Source organism: Syzygium oleosum, unplaced genomic scaffold (genome assembly GCF_021117445.2).
Source record: "Syzygium oleosum isolate NSW1041296 unplaced genomic scaffold, Sole_v2.1 Sole_v2.24, whole genome shotgun sequence".
NCBI lineage: Eukaryota > Viridiplantae > Streptophyta > Magnoliopsida > Myrtales > Myrtaceae > Syzygium > Syzygium oleosum.
The window spans coordinates 2,595,165-2,616,379 of NW_026607508.1; the positions used below are offsets into that span (position 1 = coordinate 2,595,165).

At 41.4% G+C, this 21,215-nt stretch overlaps 1 pseudogene; it reads left to right on the forward strand.

Moving 5' to 3' along the window:
- The first annotated feature begins 1,167 nt into the window (after window positions 1–1,167).
- On the forward strand, window positions 1,168–14,342 carry LOC130134824 (disease resistance protein RPV1-like; annotated as a pseudogene).
- Window positions 14,343–21,215: the final 6,873 nt, after the last annotated feature.

The window sequence follows — 21,215 nt, forward strand, 5'->3', positions numbered from 1 at the left end:
AGATGAGAAAGACAGAAGCTGTTCTTTCTCAATGATCTTCAAGTCCAAATTCGAAGGGTCAGCCGCAATAGCTTCTTGGGTGGACATGAGGGACGATCTTGCAGAATCAGTGCGGGAAGAAATATCAGAGAAAGCACCCCTGTTCAATTGTTTAAGACTCCGTTTAAGGAGCTTGAGTTTCTGACAGAGGATAAACATATGGGAACCAGAAATCCGGGAATCCCAAATCCGAGTGACCATCTCTGTATAGGAGGGATGGGACATCCAGTAATTGAAGAATTTGAACGGCTTCCTTGATGAGTTAGGAGGCACAATCCTGACGATCATAGGAGAATGATCGGATACGCCAGGGGCCAGAAAAATAGCCTCAGAGAATGAGAATTCTGTAGCCCATTGATCGTTGATTAGAACACGATCAATTTTCCTCTGTTTACCGGAGGAAGTCGACCAAGTGAATCTAAATCCGGTGTATCTAAGATCATCCAGGCCAGCTTGATCTAGGCAAATTCTAAACTCATCAAAGGCGGGAATCCACGCATTAGTGCTACCAATCCTGTCCGAGTGAAAGCGGATTGCATTGAAATCACCCGCAACAATCCAAGGATGAGAGGCAAACCGAGAGCTTGAGAGAATAAGATCTGACCATAGGGACCGCCCGGAGACAAATGTGTGTTCACCATAGACAACCGATAAATAACAGTGTTTGTTCAAAGCCAAAATTCGGAGGAGCCCATGAATAACCTGGGATGAGACCGAAACAACTTCCAGCTCCACATCATGAGAATTCCACCAAAACCAAATCCTTCCTCTAGGGGATGAGGAATAATTGGATATCCATTTCCAACCCGGAAGCAGATCATTAGAAACTTTATCAAAAAGAGACGGAACAACTTTCGTCTCAATAATTCCAATACAAGAAAGGAAATTGGATCGCACAAAAGCTCTTATTTCAGCCTGTTTGACGGGGGCCATGAGGCCCCTAATGTTCCAAACGCCAAAAAACATGATACCTGAAGGGGAGGCTACCGCTTTTTCTTCCCCAGCCGCTTATTAGGCTTCGGGGTGGTTGTTGGGGCAGTATTAGAACTGCTAACTGGACTGGGAACAGCCTTCTTAGGGATAGGAGGAGGGGGTTTAGAAGTCACCCGCTCCAATACTCCAGCTAGAATGGATTCAGCCAACAAATTTGAATCTAGAGGGACTTCAGGAGGCATATCAAGAGGCATATCATCTTCAGGATCGCTGCCAATATCACTGCCAATATCGCTGTCAATATCTGGATGGAGTTCAATCATGGTAAGATGGAAAAAAGACATCCTCTATGATTTTTTATTTGTTTTGTTACGTCGAACAAGTCATCTTTTGATAGCATATTCTCCTTTGTATAGGTGGCAAAACGGCTAAAACTTCTTGACCTTGAAAGTTGCAATCGTTTAAGATGTACTCCTGATCTCTCGGCTTTCACAGAATTGAAGATTCTCATCTTGAAAAATTGTCACAGATTAGAGTGAGTCCACCCTTCCATTGCACTGCAAAAAAACATGAATTTTGCGACGGGAAATTTTTCGTTGCTAATTTGCGACAAACTTTGCGACGGAAAATAATCCGCCGCAAATTTGCGGAAAATAATTCCGTCGCAAATTCCGTTGCAAATTTGCGACGGAAAATAATTCCGTCGCTAATTTGCAACGGAAAATAAATCCGTCGCAAAATTCGCGACGGAAAATAAATCCGTCGCAAAATTCATCGCAAATTTGCAACGACTTTTGCGTCGGATTTATTTTCCGTCGCTAATTTGTGCAACGAAATTTACCCTTTTGCGACGAAAGTAGTGACGGATATTTTATCCGTCGCAATTTGCGACGAAAACGGATTCGTCGCTAATTTGTGATGGAATATTACTTTCGTCATATGCACCATACCCGTCAATTTTTCTCTCTCAGTACCGATTCCTCACGTTGCCCGCTTTTCTCCTGCCTTCTCCCTCTTGCGTTTCTCTCAATAATCAGTGCGAGCAGAAATCAATCTCGGTAATGCTTTTCTACCGGTAAGTATCGTAGCTAATTTCGTGACTAAACATGCGACTAATACGGTCCTGTCCTTTCTATTCATCGCAAGATGCGAATTTTTTTTTATTGACTTTTTTTTTCATTTTTTGTTGTAAATTGGTGGCCGGTCGCCGGACCGGTGACCGGCCACCGGCGAGACCGCTCGGCCTCCCCCCGTGGCGATCGACCTCGCCGTCGCCCAGATCTGGGCGGCGGCGAGGTCGACCGGCGGCCATGGCGAGGCCGGTCGGCCTCCCCAGATCGGCGAGGCCGTCATGGCCGGCGAGGTCGACCGGCGGCCTTGTCCGGGTGTGGCGGTCGACCTCGCCGTCGCCCATCGGGCGACGGCGAGGTCGACCGCCACACATGGCAAGGCCGCGCGGCCTCCCCAGAGATCCGGGCGAGGCCGAGCGGCCTCGTCCCATGGCCGGTGAGGCCGCGCCGCCTGGCCATGGCCGCTCGGCCTCCCCCAGATCTGGACGAGGCCAAGCGGCCTCGCCGGCGTCAGCTGGTCGCCGAACCGGCGGCCATGGCCAGGCCACTCGGCCTCACCGGTGTCAGCCGGTCGCCAGACCGGCGGCCATGGCGAGGCCGCTCGGTATCGCCGACGTTAGCCGGTCACCGGACCAAAAACCGAAGAAAAATATAAGAAGAAAAAAAAATTTAAAAAAATTCGGAAAAAATAAAAAATTATTTAAAAATGAATGTTAAGTGATTTTGCTTTTATTTAGGTACGTGTCCAATTGAAGGTCTCGCAATCCAAGTGAACATTGCAATTGTCTTCAAATTGACCACTTTCTTCTGCCAAGATTTCAGTCAAATATCTGGGTAAGTCTTCTTTACATGGTAATTTTTTCAATTTCAAAGTAATTGTTGCGTGAAAAACAAAATTTTAATTTTCATAATTTTATGGTTTTAATTAAGAACAGTAGATATGATATTTTAAATAGTTTACGAGATTTTTTTTATTTTAATACAGACACAATGCAAAGAGACAGGGCTTGGATGTATAATAAGAACTTACCTAGACGTCGATGATTGACCGATGAGTTTCGTACTGGGTTGGAACTATTTTTAGACTTTGCTAATACTAAATATGAGTTCATGGATGGAAATAAGTTAAGGTGTTCGTGTAAAAAGTGCAGTAATGGTAAATTTAATGTGTGTGATAAAGTTAGAGAACATCTTTGTAGATTTGGATTTACTCCGAATTATTATAATTGGACTTGCCATGGTGAATCATTTATATCTGATGAAGGATATCGAAGAAGTGACCAATTTTTAGTTAGGGAAGAATGTAGCTATTATGACCAATTGAACCCATACGAGAGGATGGTGATTGATGCAGCTGGTCAGAATTTTGTTTCAGAATCGAACCATGCAAGTACTAGTTTTACTCCTACACTTGAACAATTGGGTACTAGTCATGCATCACAATTTGAAGAGATATGAGTAACGGGTTTTGATGAGAATGTGTGTAATGGAGCTTTTCCATCTAAACAGTTCTGGGAAGTGATGAAAGCAGCAGATGAACCTTTGTGGGCAGGTTGTGACAACCACACTAAGTTATCAGTAACAGCAAGACCGTTAAATATCAAGGCAGAGCATAATGTGTTTGCGGATTGCTTCAACTCTTTTGTTGAAGTAATGCGGGAAGCAATGCTTCGTGATAACATCATGCCAAGTGATTTTTACGATATGAAAAAGCTAATGGATAACTTAGGTCTTCCGGTTGTAAGGATTGATGTATGTAGTAGGGGTTGTATGTTATATTGGAGAGATGATGAAAATGTAGAATCTTACAAATTCTGTAGCCAACCCAGGTACAAGATTAACAGGAGGCCGGGTCGTAATCAGAAGCGTAGACCATGCAAGCAAATGTTTTATCCGCCCTTAATCCCCGGATTGCAAAGGCTTTATGCGTCTCAAGCCACGCTCGAACACATGACTTGGCATGCAAATCATGAAACAGAAGAGGGTCTAATGTGTCATCCTTCAGATGCAGAGGCATGGAAACATTTTGATAGAACATACCCTGAGTTTGCGATAGAGCCACGAAATATCAGGTTAGGTCTCTGTGCCGATGGATTTGCCCCATATGGGAAATCAGGAAAAAGTTATTCATGTTGGCCAGTTATCTTAACGCCGTACAATCTTCCACCTGGTATGTGCATGAAGACACCTTATATGTTTTTGACATTGATCGTGACTGGCCCGTAAAATCCGAAAAAGTTAATAGATGTTTATATGCAACCATTGATTGAAGAGTTACAACGGCTATGGGAGGAAGGTGTCCTTACATATGATGTTTCTACTGATCAAACATTTGTAATGAAGGCTGCTCTTCTTTGGACGATAAATGACTTTCCAGCTTACGGAATGTTATTTGGATGGAGTACAGCTAGGATCTTAGGATGTCCGATATGTTTGGAGAGATCAAAGTCATTTAGATTAAAATATGGAAAGAAGCCCAGCTATTTTGACTGTCACAGATAATTTTTACCGATAAATCATACATTCAGAAGGAATAAAAAAGAGTTCATCAAGAATAGGACTGAAAGAACATGCCCACCATTGAGGTTGACCGGCGAGCAAATTTGGGAGCGGGTGCAGGACTTTCCAACTGTTGTTCAGAACCCTCACGGTACGACTTTTGCGTACGGAAGTACACATAAGTGGACAAAACGCAGTATATTTTGGGACTACCGTATTGGAAGGCCCATCTTATTCATCATAATCTTGACGTTATGCACATAGAAAAGAATGTTTTCGACAATATCATAAATACTGTGATGGATGTCACCCGAAAAACAAAAGACAACTTGAACGCAAGAAAAGATATGAGAGATATTTGTGATCGGCCAACACTAGATGTGGATGCAAGCAGCAGGGGACCAAAACCAAAAGCAGTTTATATATTGGATAAGGAGCAGAGGCGAGTTGTTTGTCAATGGTTGAAATCTGTGCGGTTTCCTGATGGATATGCTTCGAACCTCGGGAGATGTGTTGATTTGAATGAATGCAAGTTGACAGGTTTGAAGAGTCATGATTGTCACATATTGATGGAAAAGACTAATTTCAATAGCTTTCAAGGAAGTTCTACTAAACTTTGTATGGGGCGCCATTACAGAGTTAAGCAATTTCCTGCATGATATTTGCTCGACAGTGTTAAAAGCATCACACATGGAGAAATTGGAGAGAGATATTCCAATTATTCTTTCCAACTTAGAAAGGATATTTCCTCCATCGTTTTTTGATTCGATGGAGCATCTCTTAGTTCACTTGCCTTATGAGGCCAAAGTTGCAGGTCCCATCCAATTTCGATGGATGTATCCATTTGAGAGGTAATTTTTTTAAAAATAAAAATAAAATTACTTTATTATATATTATGTTCCGATAAGCTTCTTTCTATTGCAACTAGATTATTATATCATTTGAAGAAAAAAGTGAAGAATAAGGCATGTGTTGAAGCTTCAATTTGTAATGCATATATTGTGGAAGAAGTGACAATATTTGCGTCATACTATTTTGAGCCGCACGTGCAGTGCAAGAGGCGGAGAGCAGGCAGAAATGATGAGGGCCTCAGTGATCCCAATTGCAAAGCATTCTCTATTTTCAATTATTTGGGTCGACCAAGCGGCACATATCAGTTTCGTTACTTAACAGGCGAAGAATTGCATGCAGCCCATACATATATTTTACTGAACTGCCCAGAAGTCAAGCCATACTTCGTGTAAGTGTAAATTTGCAAATATATGTATTGTGTGTCAAATATTTGCTAATATATAAATGGTATTTATTATTAGGATTTTCCAAACTTCAATGTATGGACTACCACCAAATGAGTTTGACCGTTTGTGCGATGAACAATTTGCAGCTTGGTTCAAAACATATGTACGTTGCCTATGGACCAAAACCAAGTTATTTAAATTTTATACATCATTTATTAAAATATATGTTATTGACCTTGCGTGTGTAACCTTAGGTTCACAGTAATCATGATGAACTTGAAAAGCAAGGATTGCTATATCATCTGTCATGGGATCCACAGTTAAGAGTACGAAGTTGGCCAGCATATTTCATAAATGGATATAATTTCACACTCAAGAATATGGAATGGGAAAAGCCACAATGAATAATGGTGTGTGTGTTCGGTCATCCAATGGTGACAGTTCAAAAGATGATTTTTATGGCTTGTTGGATGAAATCACAGAGATAGAGTACCCTAGACCTTTAATGATGCGGGTTGTGTTATTTAAGTGCAAGTGGTTCGACCCCGTCAAAGAAATGAAGGTGCATACGAAGTTTAATTTGATTGAAATAAATCACAAGAAAATGTATATGAAATATGAACCATTTGTCTTGGCACAACAAGCAATTCAAGTATGTTATGCATCATATCCTAGTTTGAAACGTGACAAAACTGATTGGTGGACTGTATGTAAAATCAAAGCACGGAGAAAAATCGAGGAACACTGGAAGGATAGAGCCTATCAACTAGAGGAAGTTTATAACACGGTTGAAACTGAGGAATATAACATTCCAACTTTACGAGATCCATGTGGAGCAATGATAGATGTGGATCCAACTGAAATTTGAGAATTAAATGTACAAGATGGTTCAGAATCTGATTTTGAGACAGATGATGAAGATGATGCTCATGAAGAAGATGAAGATGAAGATGAAGATCAAGACAAGGACAAAGATGAAGACGAAGATGAAGATTAAAATTTTTGTGACAAAACACTAATGATGTGTAATTATTATTGCGACAAGTGTTATTTTGGTTGTCATAATTATTATTATTGTTCTTGTTATTATTGTTGTTGTTATTATCATTATTGTTGTTGTTGTTATTGTTGTTGTCGATTATTCTTATTAATTTAATTGATCGTCGGAAAATTTGTCGCTAAATGACGACAACTCAAATATTATTCGTGCGATGACATTTGCGATATTCTATTTTCCATTAGATTTGGATCGTTGCTAATTTCGTCGCTCATTTTACGACAATAACTTATTCGTGGCTACTGTTCATCGAAGATTTATCGACGGAAGTGAAATTCACGGCAATTTTCCGAATCCGTCGCAAATTTGCAACGGATTCGAAAATGTCCTTTATTTTTGGAATCCGAAATAAATCCGTCGGAAATTTGCGACGGAAAAATAATTCCGTAGCAAATTTGCGCTGGACAATAATTCCGTCGCAAATTTGCGACGGATATTTTTTGCGACGGACAAAAAAATGTCCGTCGCAAATTTGCGACGGCCAAATAATGTCCGTCGCAAATTTGGGATGGGAAAATTCTCATCCCAAATTTGCGATGGACAAAAAAATTTGCGACGGAAAAAAAAATCCGTCTCAAATTTGCGACGGACAATTGCGACGGACAAAAAATGTCCGTCGCAAATTTGGGACGGGACGGGAAAAAAATTCAATCCCAAATTTGCGACGGACAAGAATATGTCCGTCGCAAATTTGTGACGGACCAAAAAATGTTCGTCACAAATTTGCGACGGACCAAAAAATCCCTCCCAAATTTGCCATGTCCGTCGCAAAATTTGCAATGGACAAAAAAATGACCGTCGCAAATTTGCGACGGAATGAAAAATCCGTCGCAAATTTGCGACGGACAAAAAATGTCCGTCGCAAATTTGGGACGGGACGGGAAAAAAATTCCCTCCCAAATTTACGACGGACAAGAATATGTCCATCACAAATTTGCGACGGACAAAAAAATGTTCGTCGCAAATTTGCGACGGAATGAAAAATTCGTCGCAAATTTGTGACGGACAAAAAATGGCCGTCGCAAATTTCGGACGGGAAAAAAATTCCCTCCCAAATTTCCGACGGACAAAAAATGTCCGTCGCAAATTTCGGACGGGAAAACAATTCCCTCCCAAATTTGCGACGGATAAAAATTCCTTCGCAAATTTGCGACGGACCAAAAAATGTCCGTCACAAATTTGCGACGGAATTAAAAATTTGTTGCAAATTTGCGACGGACCAAAAAATGTCCGTCGCAAATTTGGGACGGGAAAAAAATTCCCTCACAAATTTGTGACGGACAAAAAAATGTCCGTCGCAAATTTGTGACGGAATGAAAAATCCGTCGCAAATTTGCGACAGACAGAAAAATTCGTCGCAATTTTTGCGACGAATTCGAAAATGCCCTTATTTTTTGGGATCCGTCGCAAATTTGCAACGGATCCTTTTTTTTTTATGTCCATTGCAAAATTCGTCGCAAATTTGCGACGAATTTTTTTTCCGTCGCAACCGCATTCGCGCACGTTTCAAATTTTTTCGCCTCTCCCTCTCTCTCTCTCCCCCCTGCACGCGCACATGCCCTCTGCACTCTTCTTTTCAGACTTTGTCCCTTCTTGCTTTTCTTTTTCTTTTTCTCTTCCTTTTCTTCTTCTTCTTCTTCTTCTTCTTCTTCTTCTTCTTCTTCTCGTTGTCGTAGCCAAGTACTGTGGACCATTTGCGCCAGCCCGTCGTCGCCGTCGTCGCCATCGTCGCCTGCCCGCCCGGTAGCTCCCTACCGCCATCGCCGTCGTCACCTGCCCGCGCGTGTGCTCGCTGCTCGCCTGGCGGAGCTCGCCACCGCTGCCCAGCTCGCCCGCGTGCCTAGTAGCCGCCCAGCAGTCAACTGAAGCCGTCGCCGCCCAGCCTCGCCCGAGCTCACCGCCGCCTGCCAGCTCCGCCCCGACACCGTCGCCGCCAGCCAGCCCGCCCGACGCCATCGCGTCGCCGCCCGGCCAGCCGCCCTGACGCTGCGCCGCCCATCCTCGCCCGAGCACTTGCCATCGCTGTTGCCGCCCAGCAGCCGCACGACGCCGTTGCTGCCCATCCTCGCCCGAGCACTTGTCGTCGCCGTCGCTGCTCAGCCTCGCCCGAGGACTTGCCGTCGCCGCCCAGTAGCCGCACGACGCCGTTGCCGCCCAGCCTCGCCCGAGCACTTGCCGTCGCCGTCGTCACCCAGCCTCGCTCGAGGACTTGTCGTTGCCGTCGCCGCCTAGCCGCCACCCAGCTCCACCGTCGTTCGCCCGGCCGTGGCCGAGTGCCGTGCCGAGCGCCTCGCCAACTAGCCACCACTTGGGTCCGCGCCCGCGCCGAGGCCCCCACTGGCCGACCTGCCAAAATATTATTATTGTTTGGTTTTTCTTGGCCTTGAACCAAGTAAGCGACTCCCTAAACCCTACCTAGTATAATGAGTATTAATTGGACTTGTTTAGGGATTGTTTAGTGTTGGATTGGTTGGCTAAGTTAGGAGCCGATTTCAGGATTGCATGTGGCCTTGATCGATGTTCGCCTGGTTAATTTGTCGATTATGTCGCCGATTAATCGTTCAATGACGATCGTGTGGCTGATTAAGCGTTTTTTCAGAAAATGTATTAAAATTGATAAATTCTTGATAAATTCATAAAAATTTCTAGAAAATTTTAAAAAAGTCAGATTTTGGGAAAATATTAAATTTGGTGAAATTTTTTTTTTAAAATAAAAAAAAACCAAAATTTCAAAATATCACAAAATGGCTTAAAATAACTGTGGCCACCCACTTTGAGTGAAATTTAAATTTTTTTAGGTGCCCAAAAAAATTAAAAAATAATAATAAAATAAAAAATTTCAAAACTTTATAAAATGGCTTAAAATACCCATGGCCACCCACTTTGAGTGAAATTTAAAATTTTTTAGATGCAAAAAAAATTAAAAAATAATAATAAAATAAAAAATTTCAAAACTTCACATGATGGCTTAGAATTCTTGTGGCCACCCACTTTGAGTGAAATTTAAATTTTTTTAGGTGACCAAAAAAAAATTTTAAAAAATCAAAAATTTTAAAACTTCACAGAATGGCTTATAATAACTGTGGCCACCCACATTTAGTGAAATTTACATTTTTTTCGGTGCCAAAAAAAAATAAAAAAATAAAAAAATTTCAAAACTTTACATAATGGCTTAGAATACCTGTGGCCACCCACTTTGAGTGAAATTTAAATTTTTGTAGGTGCCCAAAAAAATTAAAAAAAAAAAATAAAAAATTTCAAAACTTCACAGAATGGCTTATAATGCCTGTGGCCACCCACTTTGATTGATGATCGTGTGGCCGAGAACGAAGATCATGTGACTGAAATTGATGTTTCATAGTTGTTCTTGTACTTGATGAATTATCGTGTGGTTTAAAAGTGGATCGTGTGGTTAATTATGGCTATTGTCGGCTTAGCATGGCATATCGTGCTCATATATTGATGTTTGATATCAAAATAAGTGCGATTCATAGTATATTTGTTCGTAGGAAATTGCATGTCATAAACACTCGGCATTGGCTAATTAAGAGGGAACATTTTCTGCTTTTGAACCAAAATGGTAAGCTTCGTTATGTACGTCATTATGTGTTCATAATACGTGTTCATATTTTTTTACATATTTGTCTAACCTTTCTACTTGTCAGTATAAACGTGGAGGTCACATGCATAAAAGACCAGCCCCTTCCTCGTCCTCGTCCCCATCGCTTTCCTCTTCCCCCGTCCTTTCATCTAACCCTCAACCACTATATGCTGATGGACAATATGGACACGTTGGCCCTTCTTCCAACACTCAAGAACATGTTAGGGGACTTAGCCACATGCGAACTGAATCTCCTCCAGTTCCATCTCCTTTAAATCCATCTCCTTCCGTTCCACCTTATTATTCAGCGCAACAATCGAATAATGACGGAAACACTAGTGAATAAGACAACCGATTCTTGATATGCCCATTTGGAGATTCGTAAGTACTTCATTTTTTTTAGTATATGTAATATTTATGGCTTTAGATATGGATGTCAACTGAATTGTCGATGTTGCACAATATCCGTATGTTTGTAGATTCACGGATGCTCCGTTTGTTGTGAGGGAACTGAATAAAATAGTCAAAAACTATTGGATGGGGCAGTATATTAATTACAGAAGTGTTCCACAAGAAGTGAAAGATTTGTGGTGGAATGAGTTCAAGGTAAATTTTAGATATTCTATTTTCTCACCAACTAAGTTCGGTGTAGTATATTGATGGTCAAGAATGATGTAAAGGGACCAGATATTTTCCCCGAGATGAACTTAACAAAATCTATCGCCGAATTGTCTGGTGCATGGTAATGGATATGTGACCATCATAATAACTTTCAGTTTTTCTTGTATTGATTGCATCGGAAGTTCAGGTGGGCTGAAGAGGAAGAGAATGAAGTGAGAAGAATTTTTCAGAAGAAAGTCAGTGATTACATACGAAATGTGATGAATAGAGCGAAGATCAAGAAAGTGAAGCCGGCTTTCATTACAGTTGACAATTGGACGGAAATTAACAGAATTTGGGAAACTGAAAAGAGTCAGCAAATCAGTGAGCATAATAAAAAGAATCGATCTTCTAGTTCTAGTGAAGGGTCTGCCACATATGCTGGGGGCTCTATCAATATTGGGGAGCATCGCAAACGACTGGTAAGTCTGTTAAATAAGTTATAAGTTAATTTAATTCAATTACTCATGTTTACATTTTGTAGGCACATGAATTGGGGACGGAACCCACATTTGCAGCTACATTTGAACGCACATTTCAAAAGAAAGATAAGACATGGACTGGCGATCGAGCAAAAGCTGTTAAGGTATGTAAGGTTATACTTTGGGCTTTATGGAAACTAGAATGAAAATCGCGAATGCTTTTAATATTTATGGTAGATATATATATATATATATATATGAAGTTATTTTATTTTCATCTATATTGTTAATGTAGGAAAAATATGATGAACTTTTAATGAGCAATGCTAGTGGTAGTGATGGTTGTGCTGCGTCTGAGCCATCAGTTGACAATATGGCATTATGGATGGAGGCAACGGGTGGGATGAAAAAAGGAAAAATATTTGGGATGGGATCCTTGTCAAGGATGTACATGCCGAATCATGCTGGAACTTCATCATCCAATGCGGCTGGTCGAAGGAGGACACGACATGACGAGCAATTGACCCAAGAAGTGAACCAACTGAAAAATATAATTGTAGAGTAGGACGAAGAAATAAATGACTTGAAACAACAAATGCAAATCGTTATGCGACACCTCAACATCAATCGCGATGAGGTTCCTCCTGTACCTCCCGCCAATCCAATAGGTGATGGGCACAATGATGAGCGACACAATGATGCTGAGATTGCTGATGATGATGATGATTTTCTTGGTCCATTCTAGTTAAAATTCCCAAAATCGGGGGTAAGCTTGCTTCACAATCTTTTATGACATAAGTGCAGTTTCACCCAATATGTTCCTGCCCTACAATTACTTTTTGTGTACAACTTTCTTACAACTAGGTTCTTTGCTTGCAAAAAACTAAAAATTTTGAGATCCCAGGATGACATGCTTGTTAAAAAAAATCATGATATTTGAACATTGTAGAAATACATGCTTTAATTGACTTTGAGTCCTCTCTTCCTGGGAATTGGTGTTGGTAATTCACCTCTCTAAGTCATTAAACTGTTGAATGCTGTTTGGACAAGGATCTAATTTTTCCTAGGTGACAGAAATACGGTTTACAAGGGTGAAAAAACTACAGTGGATGTCAAAGTTGACTCATATTCATATGTAAGAACATTGATGTTCGTCCTGAAACGTTTTTTTGTTAACCCTCTTACTTGTTTTTTTATACCTAGTTCCACATCCATGCATAAACACTTCTTTTATATTCTGGACTGATTGAATATCTTTATTTATGTATCCACATTTCATCAGGTGTCGACAAAAGTGATTGCTTTTGGTGTCCTGCAGAGTACTAAAGCTGCCAAATCTTGTGTTTGGTTTGTCGATTTTTCGTTTTTTAAGCAGAATCTATGGTTGTCCCGTCTCCTATGAATGTTTTGAATGTATTATAAGATTGGATATCAAAAAGCATCATGTCAGACTTTGTAACTTTGCATATATCATTATTTTCTGCGGACTAGCATCTTTCCTTCAGTTATATTTTTCAATTATATGGCATTGTGTCTGGTTTGTTCGTTTTCTGTTTCTGAAGCGGAATCTACGGTTGTCTCGTGTCCTTTGATTGTTTTCAATGTATTACATGATATTCATTAATGCGTAGCTATTGATATGGACAAGATTTGATGGCCGAAATGGTATAAAATTTGCGACGAATATTTAGAGACGAATTTTGCGACCATTACAGTTCATGGCTAATTTGCGACGAATAAGTAGCGACGAATCAAGTTCGCGGCTAATTTGCAACGAATACATTTTGCGACGAACAAAGTTCATGGCTAATTTTGCGACGAATTTTGCAACGAATTTTGCGACGAATTTTGTGACAAATTTTGCAACGACTAAAGTTCGTGGCTAATTTTGCGACGGATTTTGCGACGAATTTCGTGACAAATTTTGCGCTGAATAAAGTTCGTGGCTAATTTGCGACGAATTTTGCGACGAATTTCGCGACGAAATTTGCGACGAATTTTGCAACTAAATTTGTGACGAATAAAGTTCGTGGCTAATTTGCGACGAATTTTGTGACGAATTATTTGCGACGAATTTTGCGACGGATAGTGTTCGTGGTTAATCTGCGACGAATTTTTTTCCATCGCAAAATTTTGCGACGACCTATTAGCGACGGAAAAAATTCCGTCGCTAAATTCGTCGCAAATTCGATTTGCGACGGATTTTTCCAAATTTTTCGTCGCAAAATTCGTTGCTAATCCCTTTTTTTGTTTTTTGTAGTGTTGGCCAAGTCAAAAGCCTCGTTTCCTTGGAGTTGCGTTCCTATTACCATCTTAAGGAGCTACTAGAGGAAGTGGGCGAATTGGAAGAACTAAGAGAACTTATTTTAGATTATGCTGGTATTACAGATATTCCTACGTCAATAAGTTCTTAGAGGAAACTAGAGAAATTAAGTGCCTATTGTTTGTCATTGAGAGAACTCCCTAACTCAATCGGGGATTTACAGAATTTGCAACATCTGGACGTTAGTCTTTCGGAGATTAAAAAGTTACCCAGTTCAATTGGAAGGATGAAGAAACTGTAAAGGCTAAGTCTTGAATTTTGCAATAGTCTCAAAGGGGAAATTCCAAGTAAAATTTGTGACTTGTCTTCACTCAAGATTCTCTAAATAACTTAGTGCACTAATATTTTGCTTGCCAAAAAGCATCCGAAATCTTTCTTCTCTCCAACACCTTAGCCTAAGGGCTTGTCATGAGCTCCTGTCACTTCCAGAGCTTCCTCCTAGCTTAACGTATCTAAGGGTCACTTGTCAGAGTCCAGGTTGCCACAACTTTCTTGCCTAATCCATACAGAAGAACTTGAACTTGGATGTGATCTACTTGAATACCTCCCAGGGTTTCCCTCAAGACCCATGAAACTTTGTGTTAAATGGCACCGTTTCGTCTATAACGGGACGTGTGTATAAGTGGCACCCTTTGAAGGGGTGTCATTGGTTGTCGGTTGAGGGAAGTTAATCTAATGAGAGAGTGAGATAATAAGACAGACATGTACAAAAAAGAACGTATGTTTTTCCTCTCAATTAGAAAACACACAAACGGGTTCCATTGTTACTTTGAGAAGACGATCGGCATTAACGTTGTAGAACAAGAATATTTTCCTCGTGATTATATGTCACGCCCCGAGACAAGGCTGTGGCACTTGATATCGGCTTGGCCATGATTCATGTAGGTTCCGAGGATATATCTCAAAGTCTCGTTATTGTTTTCTTTATTAAGCACAAGCGGAAGCAATTAACAAACAATAACGAGAACACAAAGTGAGCCAAACACACTATATTTACATGATAGTAGATTATTTATTTTACAAGCCCTTCTTATTTTGGGCCTTCATTACTACGCTTACATTCGGATCTCGTTCGTATCCACTCACATACTCCGTAAGGCTGGGTTAAGCTTAGCTTCATTAACGTCCCTTCACAAAAAGAACAAAAAGATTAGTCTCCTTCCAAAACTTGGTCATCACTATGGTTCATCCACTCCGGCCTCGAATGGTCCACTATACCCCTCAATGGGTCTGATCACATCTCCATCCATTAAAATGAACCATGCTAAGTAACGGTAGGGGACCATCTCGTTCGTATTCACTCGAACCCAAACGGTCGTGCTATATTTTTGATATGTGACATCAGCTTCTACGTCAACAATATCTACCACCCGAATATGCATTTCTATAGGTCGACCAAAATGGATAGGAGGTGGCGTGACCATACCTACAAAGCTGAAAATAATAAAAGTGAGTCGACACTCAATAAGTTAATTTCACTATGCTCCGGCTAGGAAATAGCCTCGCATAGAACAAGAGAAATATACGTTACCATTGGCTTGTTGATGGTAGATCAATAGAAAATGCATATTACCTTGCCTTTGTATTAAACATGGCATGTTCAACAAACAAGAAGTACATCAAGCATGGTTTTCAACGTTGCATGCAAAGATCAACACATGGGATTCATCATTTCATGACCGAAATCCATCGATCCTTCCGTTTTACCATTGGGCATCCGAGTATTCCCTCGGGCATCCCCTCGAAATCCATCGAATAGCGGCATTGTCTCGAAATCCATCGAAGACGGCATCATTCTGAAATCTATCGGCGGTGGCAACATTCCGAAATCCATCGGTGACGGCCATAGTCCCTCGTGTGATCATGCAACAAGCAACACACATTTTCGGTTCTTATCTTGATCTTATTAAACCACGCAAACATGCGGTGCTTGTGTAATTCATGCTTTCTAGGACAAGTCGCCTAACATATTGGGCGCGGTTGAGGGCACGTGACTTGGTCCACCGTGCCAAGTGCCGGCTCGGAGCCAAACTTGGCCCGGTTCTACACGCTTCAATGTAAAACCCGGACCTAGCCGAGCTCGTCCCGGAACACCACAACATGAGTATGAGATCATACGACACCCCGTTTCTTGCCTCGATTGTGCCATGACTCACGGCCACATGCGAAATAACAAAACACGTGCAAACTCCAAGCATCACAAACATAGTCACTCCTCGAGTTCAAACGCGCAACACCACGCCCTAACCAAAGTATAAGGAATTCACTTACTACTCGAGGGCTCTAAGGTATTTAGTGATGGTGCGGTGGTGAGAGTGAGTGACCGGAGAAGAGATGGCCGAGAATGAGAGAGATGGAGGCCGAGAAAGAGAGAGGCCGAGAGAATAGGGAGAGAGAGGCTTGCTCGGTTTTGAGGAAAAGAAGAATGTGGCTTGATGTCTCTCTATTTATAGGCCAAGGCTTCAATAATTGCCATGCCAAATGGTCCAATGAAATTCATTCAAGTGGCACCTAATAATTAGAGGCAACCTTGGGATTCTTAGGGAAATTTTGACCAAATCCTAGGCTTCATTATTTGATGGCCCAATTGAATACCAAGTGTCCATCTAGGGTCATAATGCTCTATCTTAGAGTATTGAGTCACCATATACATTAAATTTCTAGAGGACACATAAGCCTATACATTAATGATCTAGAGGACACATAAGCCTCTATTATTAGAGGACATATAAGCCTCTATTATTGGTCTTTTCAATAATTGCCCTTGTCTTGACTCTCATAATTGCACTATATCTAGATATTTCAAGATCTCATGCATTAATGAAGAAGATCACATTCATTAATGAAGATCTTATGTTATAAGATTCTTCTAATGATGGCCCTCCAATTATTGGTTCCAACTTTGGCTTGGTCAACTTTGGCTTCTTGCTCCCTATGCTTGGTCGAAACTTTATGATTTTGTCTTAAAGATCATTGGCTAATGGCACTTAAGCATATGCTCCAAAATATCAATAAGTATACTTAGCAAAATGCTTAAGTAAATGGGGAAATTCCGAGTTTAAAATGATTGATCATCCTATCCGGGTTGAGATTTGGTGTAAAAATTCCTCCAAATATGATCAAACATATTCAAGCCAAAGTCCAAGTCCAATGGTGTAAGCTTGGGCTGATCGGGTTGCCTAGGCGCATGGCCTGTGCAATCGGCCCTGACCGGGCGTAGGGCCGGGCACGCTGCCAGGCCACACGGGCACATGGCCGGGCGCACGGGCGCGGTGCCAGGCTGCACGAGCGGTGCGCCGAGCATGATACCGAGCCACACGAGCAAGGGGCCGGTTCATAGACCAAACACATGCATTGGCTCATGAATGGGCATAATGCATGGCTCATAGCCAAGTTCATTGGGCACGGAACTAGGTTGGAGGCGGATCTGATGGGCACAATGCTTGGCACAAGTGTTGGGCATAATGACCGACACACGGATGGGCACAAAGCTAGTCCGTGGCCTAGCTGACGGGCACAATGGCCGGTCATGACCGGTAACAAGGCCTAGCCGGCGCGGCTGGCACAATACCTAGCCCGCGACCAAGCCACTAGGCTCATGGCCTGGCACATGGCTCGGCCATGGCCTACCCGACTCAACGCAACGATCCGTAGCTGATTCGCGACCGGTCCACCTTCGAGTATTAACAACATATGGTCGACCCTCGGTTGTCATGTGGCATCGTGGAATCCGGTATCACGGGATTAATTCATGGTCATCTAGGACTGATGCATGACCGTGCGGAATCACCCGCGACCGACACATGCCGACGCGGCACTGATTCATAGTTATCCCGGAACGTCCCACTAGCAGCCCTTATGGTTGAAGGGTCAATCCACAGTTGTACCACTCTAATCGACTTGCGTGATCATGGAGTCATTCCACTGTCGATCCCTAGGCCAATTCATGGACAATTTTTTGATCAGACCGTGACCAACCCTCAGTACACTCGTTCCGACCATGTTATCCGTTCCATTACCGACCCTCGGCTCAACTGCTCTCTCATTCTATCACCATTTACCTTTGGCGATCTTAGTCCAAAATTCGGGGATGTCACATTATATTCGGATCGGTGTGAAGTTGTAGTGTGGTCCAACATTCATTGGTGATTGAATCTACATTCCTGGGTAATTCATTTGTTGTGCATGGAAAGCTTAGTCGATTTCTTCCGCGACTTTTTCCCAACATTAGTATCAGAGCCTGCGTTATGATTTTTGCCTTGTTTTGTTATCGAGTTTTTCGTTCGTTGTTCAATGAGGAGATCATTAGCGAATCGATTTCCAAACCTATTGCATGTTTAAAGCATTGAATTGCTATATGGATGATCGATACGAACCGGGTACGAAAATCGGGTCTCGAGGTTGTAGGAAACCATTTTGTTTTGCCTTTTCTCAAAACATTTTTTCCAGTGAAAAATTTATTTTGATCATATGGGGCAAAAGATATCGTCGAGACGAACACAAAGGTGGGTAGAACACCACGGGGGGACGCCACACGTGCCCCCATGCGCGGCCACAAGTGGTTGATGTCGTCAGCCACGCGCTGGGATTGCTTAGTGCGTGCGCTGCACGCGCCTCCTGCGCGATAGGACGACGTCATCTATCCAAAGACCGGTGACCCGACGACCTGTCAATGGTCAACTAGTCGGACCGGCGTAAGAGCTGGTTTGAGCTCAGCACGTGGGAGCTCCAATTGGAGCGTGGTTGGTACCGAAATGTTTGTATTGAAATTCTCTATATTGTGGTAAAGTTATTTTACTTGTTTGAAGCTTTTAAAGGTATGAAAATGCGTACAGAACCCTAAATATGCGTATTTTTAGGTTATTATTGCATTTTACCTGTATTTCCTTTTTGGTTTTGGAAATACAGAAGCTAACTTACATGTAAATGACCACATACATAGTGAAAATCCCAAAAAAAAAATTTAGGTGATACCTTTTGTTTGGACCAAAAGGAAAAAAAACAGGGATCGACTAGAGAAGTAAATAGATGTAATGGTAAATGTATCTTCATGGGTATTGTTTTAGAGGACAAGCATAATACGACTTCGAGGAAACTTTTGTATATTTATCAGATCAAATAATGGAATCAATGTACATTTTTATTTTTTTCTGTTTGAGGAAAAAATTTATTCCCTACTGAGCTCTAGCCTCTATTTGATCATGAAAAAAAAAATATTAGATCAGATGCATTGCATTTCCAATGCTCAAGTGCCTCAAATTATAAATTATTGAAAAAAGTGCAATTTTGTCCAAAAAAAAGTACAATTGGGCAACCGTAGGAACGCGCAAATGGCTTGATATGAAAGACTCGAAAATCATCTTGGAATTAAAACCAAGGACGTGGGGCACGTGATTGGTCAAGATAAAGCCCTAATTCAATGCCAAGCAACCTTCCATCCCACGCTTGGATCACAAGCAAATTGCTTGTCGCATAATGAACCCATCTTCATGATCCGGTCCAAGTGGATTTGACTACAAAAAAAGATTAGGCATTCAAATGCATTTAGTTGCTTGAGATCAAAGTTCAGCAACGAGATTATAAATTTCATCTAAATTTAGCAAACACTGATGCAAATTATCTCTTGTTTCTCTATTAAAAATACGTACAGTAAAAAAAGGTGCATTAGATTGTCAGATTATATAATTTGACCGATTAGATGTTTCGACCCTCAATGTTTCGTTAGTGGGTTCTGCAATGAAAGAAAAATGAGCTTTTCTTTCAATAGTGATTTCCACATTTGCTATTTATTTGATAACATTATTTAGTTTGCACGGTAATGATATGATATCCATCCTTCTGAATTAATAATTCTTGCAATCAACTCATAACAATATGATTTCCGATATGATCATAATGGTATCGATTTTCCTATCGTGATTTTCGAAACAACGGTACATTGTGATTGGGGAAGTGGATAAAGTCTTAAATATAGGAGAAATGATGGTATCTTTTTTTGGTCAAAAGGAGACATGATGTTTTTTTTTTTTTGGTCAGAAGAGACATGATGGTTTAAGCAGTATATAATCGTGGTCGCCCGTTCCTAAGGTTGATCCAATTGATTTGGCATACGAGCTTTTTGTAAAGTGCTTGGTCCATTTCTTGTTGCTCACATAAATTTCTGCGAATAAGCCCATTTACACATCATATTAAACCACACGTTCATAAAGTTTACATGCACATTTACTTTGTCGAATACACGATCATACACGAGGTGCGATGGCATAGCTTCTTGAGAAATCGACACCTCATGCAAATAACACCGGACCATCGAAATTCTATCTTTCTCTTTGTGTGTGTGTTCAAGCCATGCCACACCTTCACCTCCTTGGTTGTCTTCGCCTCACACCAATATTTGAGGTCACGACGGCTTCACGGATGCGATCATTATTTTAACGTGCTGGTACCTGCACTTCTTGTATTCCAAATTCTCCATATATTTTGTCTTTCCCAAGAAAAGGAAATGCTCTTTGAAAGTTTTATATTCTAATGATTTCGAGGTCAGATGGAGCCTTTTAAGAACTTGTTCAGGTCCTAGCCTCTGCCATCAAGTTAGAGAAGATGGAATCTATCTTTTTATTTTTTTGGTTTTGGGGTTTTTCTTCAAATATTAAGTGTCCTTTTAATTTTTCAATTATTTTTTCGGAAAAATTCCAAATAAGGACCAGAAGTGCTCTCATTTTCTCAAATAAAAGCTTAAAGTGGACTTTGTGTCAAATAAGAGTTTAAAGTGCCTTCATTTTTTTAAATAAGGATCTGAAGTAGCCATCTCAGTCTCAAAAAAGGTATAACCTCACAAGAGTTAAGGGTATTTTTGTCTTTTATTTTTTTCCTTTTATTTTTTTATTTTTTCCTTTTGTGTTACAAACTAAAAAAAAAGCTAAAGTTAAAAGAAAAGGGGGGGGGGGGGGGGGAAGGCTAGCTGCCGCCTCATCGCCGGTGGAGTAGCGGCCATGGCTGGTGGGGTCACTAGCGACCCTTGCCGACTAGAGGTGAGGGCTCGGTAGCCCTCGCCAGAACTGAGATAGGGTCGCTCGACCCTCTCCCAGATCTAGCGAGCGTCGTTGGCCCTTGCCTAGGTCTGCGGGAGGGCCGCTGGCCTTCACACAAGTATGGCGGCCTTCTCTCAGACCGAGGCGAGGGCGGGCGAGGGTTGCTGGCCCTCTCTAAGGCGTTGGCGACCTCGCCGACCATTGCCGTTGCCCTATCGACGATGGGGCGACGGCCACAGGCGAGGAGGGCTGATAGTTAGCCCTCTCCCTTGTTTTTTCCATTTTAATTTTTTTAATTTTTAATCTAATTTAACTTAAAATTATTTTCGAACAAAAATACTC